Raw genomic sequence first — 12,460 nt, 5'->3', positions numbered from 1 at the left:
CACTATGTTATCGATATATTGTGGTAGTAAGTGTGACTAGGCATTCAATAAATAACATTTTTCGTAGGTAACTTATTACTAAGTATCTCTGAATAGACGTGATATTTTTAAATTGGACAATGCATAACGGAAGCCTGATAAGCAGAAGTTCGGTTCACGTTTCGTAAGTCCTGTTAAAGTTCTGAAATAAGTTTGAAGAAAGAAGCTGTAGAAATGCAAAGTGTGAAACAATAAGACTATTTTAGCTCTACAAAGTTATGGGGAAATTCGGAAAATTTGAATTAACTGATTATTTGTATACTGTTGGAAACAAGTTACTTTGCAATGAAGGATTGGGCCATAATTCGCGACATTCAAATGTGTGAAAACAACAGACAAACAGACTTAAAAAAATGGATATAGATTTTGGTCGTAATGTAACTACTTATTGTACTTATGTACTATTTTACCATAACTAAGTGCTATATTTGTTCATTTTATGGTAAGTAACATCACTCATTATCTGTAATCATGCAGTTCACCTGATGGTAAGTGGCTACTGCCGCCCATGGACATCTGTAATCAACCCCAGATATGATTAGATATTCCTACCTGAGATCGGCCACAGATTCGCCGGTACCCTTGAGGACTAAGCTGAAACGCCTCGGAAAAGTATGTTTCCCTTGCCACACCCTTCAAAACGGAACACAGCAGCGCTTAACGCTACTGTTATAAGGCAGAAATAGGAGTGGCGGTGGTGCCGCCGGAGTCGTACCACAAAAGGTTCTACCACCTTCATTGCGTTTGAACTACGAAGTATATAACCACCTCAATTCATTTAATTTCGTGTCCTGAGCCTATCACAACATAACTTTTGTTGAATTTCCTCGGAAATGGTTGGTATTATAGCTATCAACACGTCTGCTGTAAATCTGCAAATGTCCACAACAGACTTGCCGCTATCAATTATGTTTGCGTCACTCCCGTTATTGAGTAAGCATTTAATCCTTTGACGATTATAATATTCATGGTTACTCTTTCATTATAAGGCACGGATCTTCAGACATTTTATGATAAAAGGAATCCAGGTTACTCCCCGACTGGATCAATCGATGACGATAAAGAATAGAGCTGGTAACCATTGGAATTAGTAGGCACGGGAACGTTTGGAGTAGCGCCAATTTAGGCTATGTCTATCTTTAAGATCTGGGCTGATGCATGGCCGTAACACCTGTAATCTTCACATTACCGGCATATCTGTATTTTCTCCGCATAGAGTTTGTACCCATACAAGTAATTTAATAATAATCTACACAATTACTTCTCCAAAAAGCCGCTATCCTCAGTACTTGTCGTATTACCCGAATTTTTTAGATTTGTAACTGAAAAGTCTCCTCCGTCTACGCTTGGCTAAGGCCAGCGCAGCCGGATAAACTTTACCCATCAATCGAGGAATCTCCTCAATGGAGAATCAAAACAACATAAATAATAATAAAATCGACATAATAATAAAATAGACACGAAGAAGAAAACATAACAAATATTTTTTGAGATACATGCAATGGGGCAATAGGAAGTGGCTTAGCTTTAGCTAAATTTAGTTAATTTAACATCTCACTCTTGGTGTAGAATAAATAATAATACTTATTTCAGTTACTACTAAATTTGAACTAGCTTATGCTACGATTATGTTAAATTAAAAATATAAAGTCAAAGTAACACACTGTGTTCCGCTTATAATATACAAAAAACTCATGTACTTCCCGCCATTAATAAGTACACGGTTCAAATGCAATAACATTAACAGGAATACTCTAATATGTTCGTACTTGACAATAGTCCGATGTCTTCAGCTCAGCATGGGGTGTAATTAGGCATCCAATACATGCTACTACATGCGTGGTTATACATTGTCAGTAGCTAATGGATGGTTCGAGGAACTGATAAATTGATAGGTGCATAGCTATTAAAGTTACATGATGTTTTAATTGTAATAAAACATTGTTTAATGTGATTATCTGCAATAGGAGAAGGATAAGTTGAAACAAACAATTATTCTAATTGTTATTTATGTAAATTTGTTTGTTTGTATCCTACACTTACAAGCCTTAAATATATATGTTGTAATATATGAAAATAGATATCGAAAAGAACCACACTACGCTTTTAACCGCAGTGTCTTGATCTAATAACGCCGACGTTCCCGGCACAGTATGGGCTGTAATTAGATTATTTACACGCTTTATATACAATATTCCGAGGGCTTTCAATTTAAACTTGTGGAACTTGCCTCCGGCCTTCCTTTACTTTGAACTTGATAATGGACGTACTTAGAACTGCGACAGACGTAACGACAGAATTTAGGTTTTGAATTTTCAAAATTGTAAGAATTGTTCTTCTCATATATTTTATTGTTCTGGGCTTTAGTGGACCTAAAATGTATGTATAACTAGCTGACCCGGTAAACGTTGTGTTGCCATATAAATAAAAAATATTAGGGGGAACAACCCCTATCACTTAGGGATATGAAAAATAGATAGTAGCCGATTTTCAGACCTACTGAATATGCATATAAAATTTTGTGGAAATCGGTAAAGCCGTTTCGGAGGAGTACGGTAACTAACATTGTGACACGAGAATTTTATGTATAGGGTTTTTTCAAATCTCCTATTTTTTATTGTACGATATATTTACACGTTTTACTAATAAACCTAACAAACTACTACAATGAAAGGCGTGATTGAATATGGCTTGCGTTAAAAGGATTAAACTAAATTTGGATTAAACATTCAGATAGAAATCCGAATCTATTAGCAATGGCCATAGATTAGTAAAGATAACTCGCTCCTAACAAGAAAATGTACCCAGTTTTGAGAATTGAAATAGTTGCGTAAAAAAGTTTTGCCACGTCTCCGTGCAAAAATGTCCCTAAAATATTTGAAATTATTATTATAAATTATTTAATTATTATGTAAATTACGCCGTATTAGTTATATGTTCGTAAATTTTCTCTAAAAATGTTTTTATTTGTCAAGAATTCAAAAAAAGAACTTACTATAATAAGCCATTTGCGGCTTCATTCAATTTAAAGGCGGCGAAGTATCTTTACTAATCTATGGCAATGGCACAGTAATTATTTCTTAACGAGTACTTGATCATTCCGGTCACACATTGTGTCGTTTTTTTACTAAAGTATCTATAGTATAATATTCATATTCCACAAATCTATATCTATCATGAGCTGTAAATAATTTAAGCAAAACTATATTCTTTATATAGGCTGTAAGTATTTTAAGTTTAGAAATATTTTAGATCCTTTCATATCTTGCTTCTATATTTTACAGTTGAATATAACCGATTCGAGGTCTGACCAGTACCCTTACCATGAGTTTTCAAAACATCCCACAATTTTACGTTACGTTCTCAATCCAATGTTCTGTTCCGTTTGCTTCAGTAGACTGAGTAAACGTAACAATAAGTAAGTACTCAAGTCTTTCTGTCTGCCTCACATTTTCGCAAAAAAGAGAGACAAAACATAAAGCGCCATTTTGTCAATTTAGACATTTAATGTTACGTTACTGACACTATAGTTCTGATACAATCCGCTAGGGGCGCTGATTGGATTGTATGGGCAAATACGTAAACAAATACCAAAACAGTCATATTTGTCAAAACGTAAACTCATGGTAAGGGTACTGTAGTCTTGAAATAATTTGAGTGACAACGCCCAGATATTCTTGTAGGCACTTGACAAAGCCTATGATTCATGTTGCACAGTTCATTTCCGTCATCGCATCCAATCACAGTGGTATTGAGAGAAGGTGTTGAATGGAAAACGTGATTGTATTCAGGTTTTTTCCCCAAAAAGCGGTTGAGGGCAAAAAGCCGAGTGGTAAAGCACACGCGTGGGAACCGATCGTACCGAATCGTTCACGATTGCTTGACCAGTGTAAAATGAACTATGGAAAATACTTGATTTTTACAAATTGACTTTGATTGGTTGTTTGATTGTAAAATCTAAAATTAATCAAATTTAAATGTCTTACTTACAAAGAATAAAATAGCAATGTACTCTTAATTGTCTTGTCTTCTTACATATCTGAGGGAAATATAATTTTTTTTAATAAACTTTAAGGTACAAAAATACAGAACACAGGTATAAGACATAATTTAATAAGTACCTTATTAACGACACAAAATATTTAATATGCTCATCCGTTACTCCCTACTCCCAACTCTTTTATAATTTCTATAGCAGTTACTGATAAACCTATTAATAACATTTAATATCGCCGAAGATGAGAATGAGTCTTCAAGAATGTTTTGTATTTACTTCTATCACAACTACGAAAATGTTGGTGTAAAGTTCTTGTATTTCGGTGCAAGAGTGTGCCGGCTTAGTTACATATGAAGCGACTGTCTCAGTCCTCGGTACTAGCAACACATCTATGATTCACTTCAGATAGATCTATATGGAGTCCCTAGATCTATCCCTAGTTCTATATGGAGCTGGTTACAGACCCTTCTAGAAATAACCACTTATCATCAAGTAGACTACATGCTCGTATGCTGCTTCAAAATTATAAAAAAATTGCCACTGTTGGTCATCCATCCAATCTCTGACCGCGTCCGATATTGCTGAACTTTGTAGATCAGTTATTATCTACACACCGCAGGGCAATACTTACATTTAGTATGCATTCATGTATGTAGTAAGTCGATAATTCCACACACATTTACATAACCGTACATCAAGCGAGCACTCCCTGTAATGACAGCGACTTCGCGTTAAACACCAGCTTCATTAATAGTTAAACATCTGCTATTACGGAACAAATCACAGAGTAGCCATGTGGGTTACGTCAATAACTTACAAAATGATGTCATTTCGAGTAGCCAGTCAAAACGCGTCACGTTCTGCGTGATTTCAACGACATTAACGCGAGGCTATTACGATGCTATTTTTCTTATCATCGAAATATTGCTATTTTTGCATAGACGAGTAATAAATAGACTCCTAGTTAGATCTGTTTTTCGAGTAACTAGAAGGTAATCGCAATTTGCGGGCCAAGTGCGAATTGGTACTTTTTGAGAAGATTAGTAGAATGTGTCATGAAACTAAAAGTATTGTGTGTGATTTTCTTCACACTTATTAAGTTGATAGTTAATTTCAAATTTACCTGTAGGTAACTATTTAACTAGAATTTTAATCTCAAATTAGTTTAGTTGGCCAATACAAATATCACTGGGATTTTATTGCTTGTTGCTTGCGGCTAGTAGCCTAGCCCTTTAAGTGATAATATTTTATTTTATTGGATTTTATTTATGTATTTGGATATTTTTTAACTTGCCACTATGCACGAGCAGAGTGCTGTATTATTATGCGGATTGTTTTGGATAGCTGCGTCATGTTGAATCCAATATGATTTAAGTACATAAAATGTGTGGCTTTATATGTCAACGATTTGATGTATGCAATACTTTGGGTATTGCGGTACAATGGGAGTCTATTTTGTTACTAGGTCTGTAACGTTGTCTCTGTAGTCTCGGGAATAGAATAGGGCTACGGTATCCCCTACCTATCGTAAGAGGCGACTAAAAGGGGGCTTCCGGGGTTGCGGGTGGTAAGAGTGGGAGCTCGAACCGTCCAGTAAGCGATCCCGAGGAGGACGGCGGTATGTGTGGTCGCATACCGTCGTAAACACTAGATGATGCGGGAGGAGCGAAAACTCCGTCCACCCAGGGCAGAGCCCGAACGGGGCATCGCGCTCGGAGGACTCCGATTGTTTTCCGTCGGAGTTCTCCAACAAGCGTTGAGGACGGCCACCGGGGGGGTTTTAGTGCGGTAAAAATCTCACATAACGCTCGCTCCCACGTCGTCGGGTACCTTTCGAAGGTTTCCCCCTAAAACAAAAAAAAAACGTCTATTAGGTAACCAGTTTAACATTCATCATTGGGAGTCTATTTCATTACTCCGTTTACGTTTTCATGTAACCAGTTTTATGCAGTAGTGTGGCTCATAGTATTATGGTGTGAAAAGTTGTGCGTTCGTTTTAATTGGACATGACGAATCCAGTTTGCTGGAAAAACTGGGCGGAGACCGCGGAGGCGGATGTGAGGCGGTGGGTTTTTGTGCTGTGGTGACCACAAAGAAGTAGAACAAAATAAAAACTGCTTTGCCTACTTTGGGCTGCTTTCGAAGAAAGTTGGCACGTTGGGCAGAAATGCAAAAGGCAAAAGAGAAATAAGAATTAAAAACTATGTCGACTTTAATTTACATTATTTTGCTAATTTGGGAATGTTATTAAGCAATCAAGTTTAGAATTAATATTTAAGTGCAGGCCAGACAGAAGTGGGAGGACAGGGTGTGGGAGGAGACCAAAGAACACGTTTTTGTTAGTTTCTTCTAAAATAAGTTGTATTATTATCTTTTATTTATTACATAATTTTTCCGAGGCGTTCCAGCTTCGTCCTTAGGGGTAGCGGCGCTTGGGATTGATTACAGATGTCCATGGACGGCAGTAGCCACTTACCATCAGATAGACTGCATGCTCGCCAGCTACACCTAAATTATATAAAAACAACAAAGTTTATATATTCACTTGTGCGTGGTCACCACAGATTTGAACTGTCGTAGCGCGGTGACATTTACGCTGATTGCATGTGTAACATGCGTGGGTCTCTGCCTCTATGCGTAGGTCTTGGGATAATCCTAAGTGGCTTAACTACATGATTATTGCAGTAGTATTATTAGAAAGGGGGGAGGATGTACGCAAAATATTTTAGCAAATACGTAGGTTGTCCCTGTAGTTCCGGGACTAGAATAGGGCTAGGGTATCCCCTGCCTGTCGTAAGAGGTGACTAAACGGGGGCTTCCGGGGTTGCGGGCGGCAATAGTGGGAGCTCGAACCGTCCAGTATGCTACCCCGGGAAGGACGGCGGTATGTGTGGTCGATACCGTCGTAATCACCAGATGTTGTGGGAGGAGCGAACGCTCTCCTAGGGCAGAGCCCGATCCGGGCATCGCGCTTGGAGGACTCCGGTTGTGTTTCGTTGGAGATCCCGGAGTTCTCCAACAAGCGCCGAGGACGGCCACCGGGGAGGTTTTAGTGCGGTAAAAAAAGGTACTGCAAGGTGTTGTCACTTTAAGTTAGTTATTAGTTCGTTGTTTTATGAAATAATGATGATGAACACATAACACAGTAAAGAAAATATATTAAAATAAAATAAAAATGCTACTATATAATACTGAAAAATAAATAATAGAAATACTTAATAATTTCATTTACTTATATAACTTTTAATGCCATTAAAATTTCAACACATCAGAACATTACTTAATACCATTGTTATTAAGTACAAATAGGTGTTGCAGTGCTCTACTAGTACAAGAGTCGAACTAGAGTCGAGAACTAGAGTAGAGTCGAACTACAAAGTTCTATCACCTTAAAAACAATCAAAACATATTTAAGTAGGTACCTGTTCTTTGTAGCTATATCTAAGTACTAACTAACTATTTTTCTAACTAACTAAGCTACTTATACCTAACACTACAACGCAAGGTGTTTTACAATAGAGAAGAAACGGCGACAAAAACCCCATAACACACTCCATGATTAATTAAAATTATTCATTTTTTATGTTAATTAATTGCAAGAATCATTGAGTTTTACGTAATATATCTAATACTTAATTAGAACACTCGCCGCAAGGTGTTTTAAATCAAAACTAAAGTAATTAAACATGGATATTTAATTGACTATTAATTTTATAGATACTAATCATATTTACATATTAGTGTAGGTACTACTATTATTTTATTATACATCAAAACTTAAAATCTTTATCATTTATTAAATGTTTCATTAATTAAATACCAATTAAAGAAAAATTTGATTGCACAATATCTGCTTGAAACCTAATATAAATATTGATTAAAATAATTTTCCCTTAAATGTAAGTAGCCCAAAAAATATATTAGGTAGTTCTAAATATTCCATTTTAGCAAGATAGGCACAATTTTTAGTACACCAACCATAAAAATATTACTTTTAAGCTTGTGTGGATACTGGATCGCTAAAAAGTAGCATCATGTATCAATGTTTTAATTTAAAGTGTATTTCACCACGCTCACTACATACGAAATAGTTAAAAATCTTTTAATGCGAATGCGAAACGGGCCTAAAATAAAAGTGATGAAGATTGCATGATCGAATGAATGAAAGAAAGATAGTATTTGCGTAACGGCTCAACAATACTCCGTATTATTGGCCATCAAACCCGTATTCTCACACATCAGCGCGTGAGAAAGAAAATCACATCAAAACTGAAATTACGTCTAACTGTCCAGCAATTAAGTTAGAATAGCGACAGTTAGAGGTTGGATCAGGTGGATCGTGGGTTTCGGATAAAATTAGGGGGCGTCGTAAATCGGCGTAATCGGCCGTTGACTGAAAGTTTTTCGGAAAATTCGAGTCGGTGCCTGATCGATTTTCACAGCGCATACTGCACGCACGTGGCGAGCTCACTGCGTGGCTTTCGTCACACGGCTACTACGATTGAGCTATGTCACCTCTTGACAGCTTGTTTGCGATTGATATGCTATTCGGCTTAATTAATTAGCAATTGATTAAGCGTTACTGTTAGGTGTGCTCTAATAAGCATGTAGTTTTGTTAATCTGAGTATCAAATCGTTAAAAATATATTTTGAATTAGTTCATAACTAGTACTGGATTAGATTAGATTAGGTATGAATGTTACATTGTAGTTAAATATGAAAGGTGGTAGAACCCGTTGTGAATCGATTCCGGCGGCACCACACCTATTTCTGCCTCATAACAGCAGTATTAAGAACTGCTGTGTTCTGTTTTGAAGGATGTGGTAAGGGAGACATACATACTTTTCCGAGGCGTTCCAGCTTAGTCCTCAGGGGTAGCGGCGCAACTGTGGCCGACCTCAAATAGGAATATGGGCCATGGGCTCATGTGGCTCATGTGGCTCGTCCATGGGCGGCAGTAGCCAATTACCATTAGATGGACGGCATGCTAAACTGCTACTCCTATATTATAAAAAATATAAATAAAAATAAAATAGATTTCTATAGAGAATTCTAACATTATAAAAATAATATATTAGTAAATTAAAAAACTTTGAACCTGATTTATTAGACAATTAGACAACTGCACAAAACTTAAATTGCAAGTTTTAATACAAAATGAATTAAACGAAGATTTATGACTACTTGTCAAGTCCTTAAGCTTACCCGCTTAAAGCGCTTCTTTTCTTGTTTGTTGTGGTTAGGGAAGGATGTTTGCAAACGTATAATAGGGGTAGCAGGGTCGCTGTAAACTAATTTTGTATATTTACAGCTTTCAATTACAGTTTGTTAAAACCAGACTGATTTTTGACGAGATAAAACTGTTCTCGGCTTACCTAAAGCCTATTGTGTGACAGGTATTAAATAAGTTTTTCAAGTGTTTGAAGATGCGGTGACGTATTATTAAACTAAGTTCTTATTAAGCTAGTTTCGGTAAGTTTCTTGATGTTAGATTTTGTACATATTCGAAATTAAAATAAAATTGTTGGAACTTATTCTCAAGTATATTAAAATTTATGGTATTCATTTTGCAAGGTTGTGAATTGCAAACTTAACTATATTTTTACATTTACCATAGATTAGTAAAGACTGTTCCTAACAAGAAAATGTACCCAGTTTTGAGAACTGAAATAGTTGCTTAAAAAAGTTTTGCCACGTCTCCGTGCTAAAATGTCCCTAAAATATTTGGAATAATTATTTATTTATTACGTAAATTACGCAGTATTAGTTATTTATTCGTAAATTTTCTGTATTAATGTTTTTATTTGTCAAGAATTCAAAAAAAGAACTGCAGAAAAAATATCCCAAGCTAATTTTCTAGTCTGTAGGGTACACTTTCTATTAATGTACCTACTGATTATATCTTTGAACAATCTCGAATATTATGTTCTTATTACTTTTACTACCCGACTGTGAAGGGTTATGTTATTCGACCTTTTGTATTTATGTATGTTTGTCTCTTTTGGTATGGCTTACATACCAAACTGCTTAAGAGATAGTGTTGTTAAATTGCGGGAGTGACATAGACTACATTACAGCGGTTCCATTTTCTGCTAATTCATCATCATCATCATCAACCCATTACTGTCCCACTGCTGGGCACGGGTCTCCTCTCAGAGACGATTAGGACATAGTCCACCGCGCTGGCCAAGTGCGTATTGGTAGACTTCACATACCTTTGAGTTTTTTTTATATTAATCTCTCAGATATGCAGGTTTCCTCACGATGTTTTCCTTCACTGTTTTAGCAAGTGATCATTATTTTTTAATACGCATATAATTTTGAAAAATCAGAGGTGGCCTGGGATTTGAACCTCGGACCCCTCGATCGAGAGGCCGAGTTTCTTAACCACTAGGCTATCACTGCCATTTCTGTAATTATTTTTAAGAAATTGAGTTTTTTATTTTTATGATAATTACTAGTTACTATATACTAGCTAGTATGATCTATACTTCATCAATCCGCGATGGAGCAGATTACTTCAGGAGTAAATAAAAAAGATACAGTTTTTATCCCTACGTAGGTACACATGTACTTCATTAGTACATCACACACAAAGATCTCTGAACCAAATCATAGTTGAGTTGTAAAAATTATTTTCAAATCAAATGGGTTAGTGAAAAAGCTGATTTTTGCTTACCTTTACCTAGAAAGATAGTATATACAGTATTAACGTACGGTATAACCTACGTACACTACAAAATGTAATATTATTGTATAAGAGAATTCTCCGTTTCCTTTACAATAGGTAAGGACTTAGGATTAGGAATAATACCTTATACCTATATACGAGTCTTTGGAGAGCTTACATATATTCAGAAGGTGTTATTTTGCTTCAGTTGCTGAGACTTCTCACATCTGCTATTGCAAAAAATAAATGGGATACTTTGACAAATAAATTCGTATTAAAGGTGCGATAATTCTGTAATTTGATTACAACAACTACGACTACTGAATCTCCCTCTACCTCTAATGATTCAGAGTTCTAACGTTTGTGTTCACAAATTAATTATAAAGTAATTGCTATATCTGACATCTTTAAAGGATGCGTGAAGTCTACCATTTTGGTGTACTATGCTCTAAACTACTCTTGTACTGAAAGGATACTTATCCAGCAGTGGGACAGTAATGACTTAACGACGAATAACGTAAATAATATCTCCTAATATCACGTTAGTTGGCCCAATAAAATGATATTATTGATTTTCCTACTCAAATCAAAATACATTTTCCATATTAGTAGAAATATTTTGTTCATACGTTTGGTTTGAATTACAATGCATGATTAGATTGGTGATGTCACTCCAAATTCAATATGGCCGACGCCCCATTATGGCGGACCAATTATTTTTATGCACCCTCAGTCACTCCTGACATAGATAGCAAATGAAAGGATTTGCTGAGAAGAATACGAAAGCTCTTTAAATATAAATTTATGGTTTAATTTTAATTCTTTAATTAACGTAGTTACGCGAATATTCCCGCGGGTTGAGAACCTGTTCTAAAATTTCTCGGACAATTAAAACCACTACAAATCACGGAAACAAACATTGACACGGTTCTCAGGATCTATGCGATAACTTTCTTATTCCAGAAGATGTAACTAACAAAAATTGCTTCCGAAAGCTATTTGCTGGCGTGACGAAAGCATTTGTTTAGCGAAAATCTACAATCACCTAACTATGTTCCAGTGGTGCTCAAAGTGCTATTACGTTCCCTTCTGGGTGCTGGGAGATTACAGTTGGGAATGAGGGAATTGCGGGTGTTTAAGCTTTTAGGGACAATGACCTATTTAATATTCCAAAAGACAAATTATTTTTCGCCAAATTATTTCGGAGACACATCTTGCTTATAGTACAGAATCGGTCTATTTATGTTTTTTTCCCAAGCTATGCTCAAAAAGCGAAAATGCCAATCTTGTAGGCGCCAAAAAAAAATTGAATTTAAAATGGGCGGTACACGAAAGTTTGAATATCTCTGCTATATTTAAAAGCACTTGACGCGGTAGCCACTGGCTCTACTAGTATCGGTTCTCACGAGAAATGAATCGGCGGCATTCCGTTTGAATGTCCACAGAATTCTTCCGTCAAATGCGACAGTCGTGCATGTCCATTGATCACCACCTAAAAAGTGTTAACTTTAACACTCGATCGGTTTAGACGTTTTAGGGTTCCGTACCCAAAGGGTAAAAACCCTATTTCTAAGACTCCGCTGTCTGTCCGTCTGTCACAGGGCTCTATCTACTGAACCGCAAGAAATGAATTTTGACTCTTGAGTTTTTTATAGAGTATATATAATGGTGGCCGAACAAATACTAAAAATTAAAAAAAAAGTTGAAAATAAATGGGAGTCGCCATACAAGACACCGCTATTTCGCTTTATATA

This window comes from Epargyreus clarus, unplaced genomic scaffold (assembly GCF_041222505.1).
Source record: "Epargyreus clarus isolate Ecla_fem2 unplaced genomic scaffold, WU_Ecla_fem_2.2 ptg000027l, whole genome shotgun sequence".
Lineage (NCBI taxonomy): Eukaryota > Metazoa > Arthropoda > Insecta > Lepidoptera > Hesperiidae > Epargyreus > Epargyreus clarus.
The sequence above is the reverse complement of the archived record's forward strand: the minus strand, read 5'-3'. Positions refer to the sequence as shown.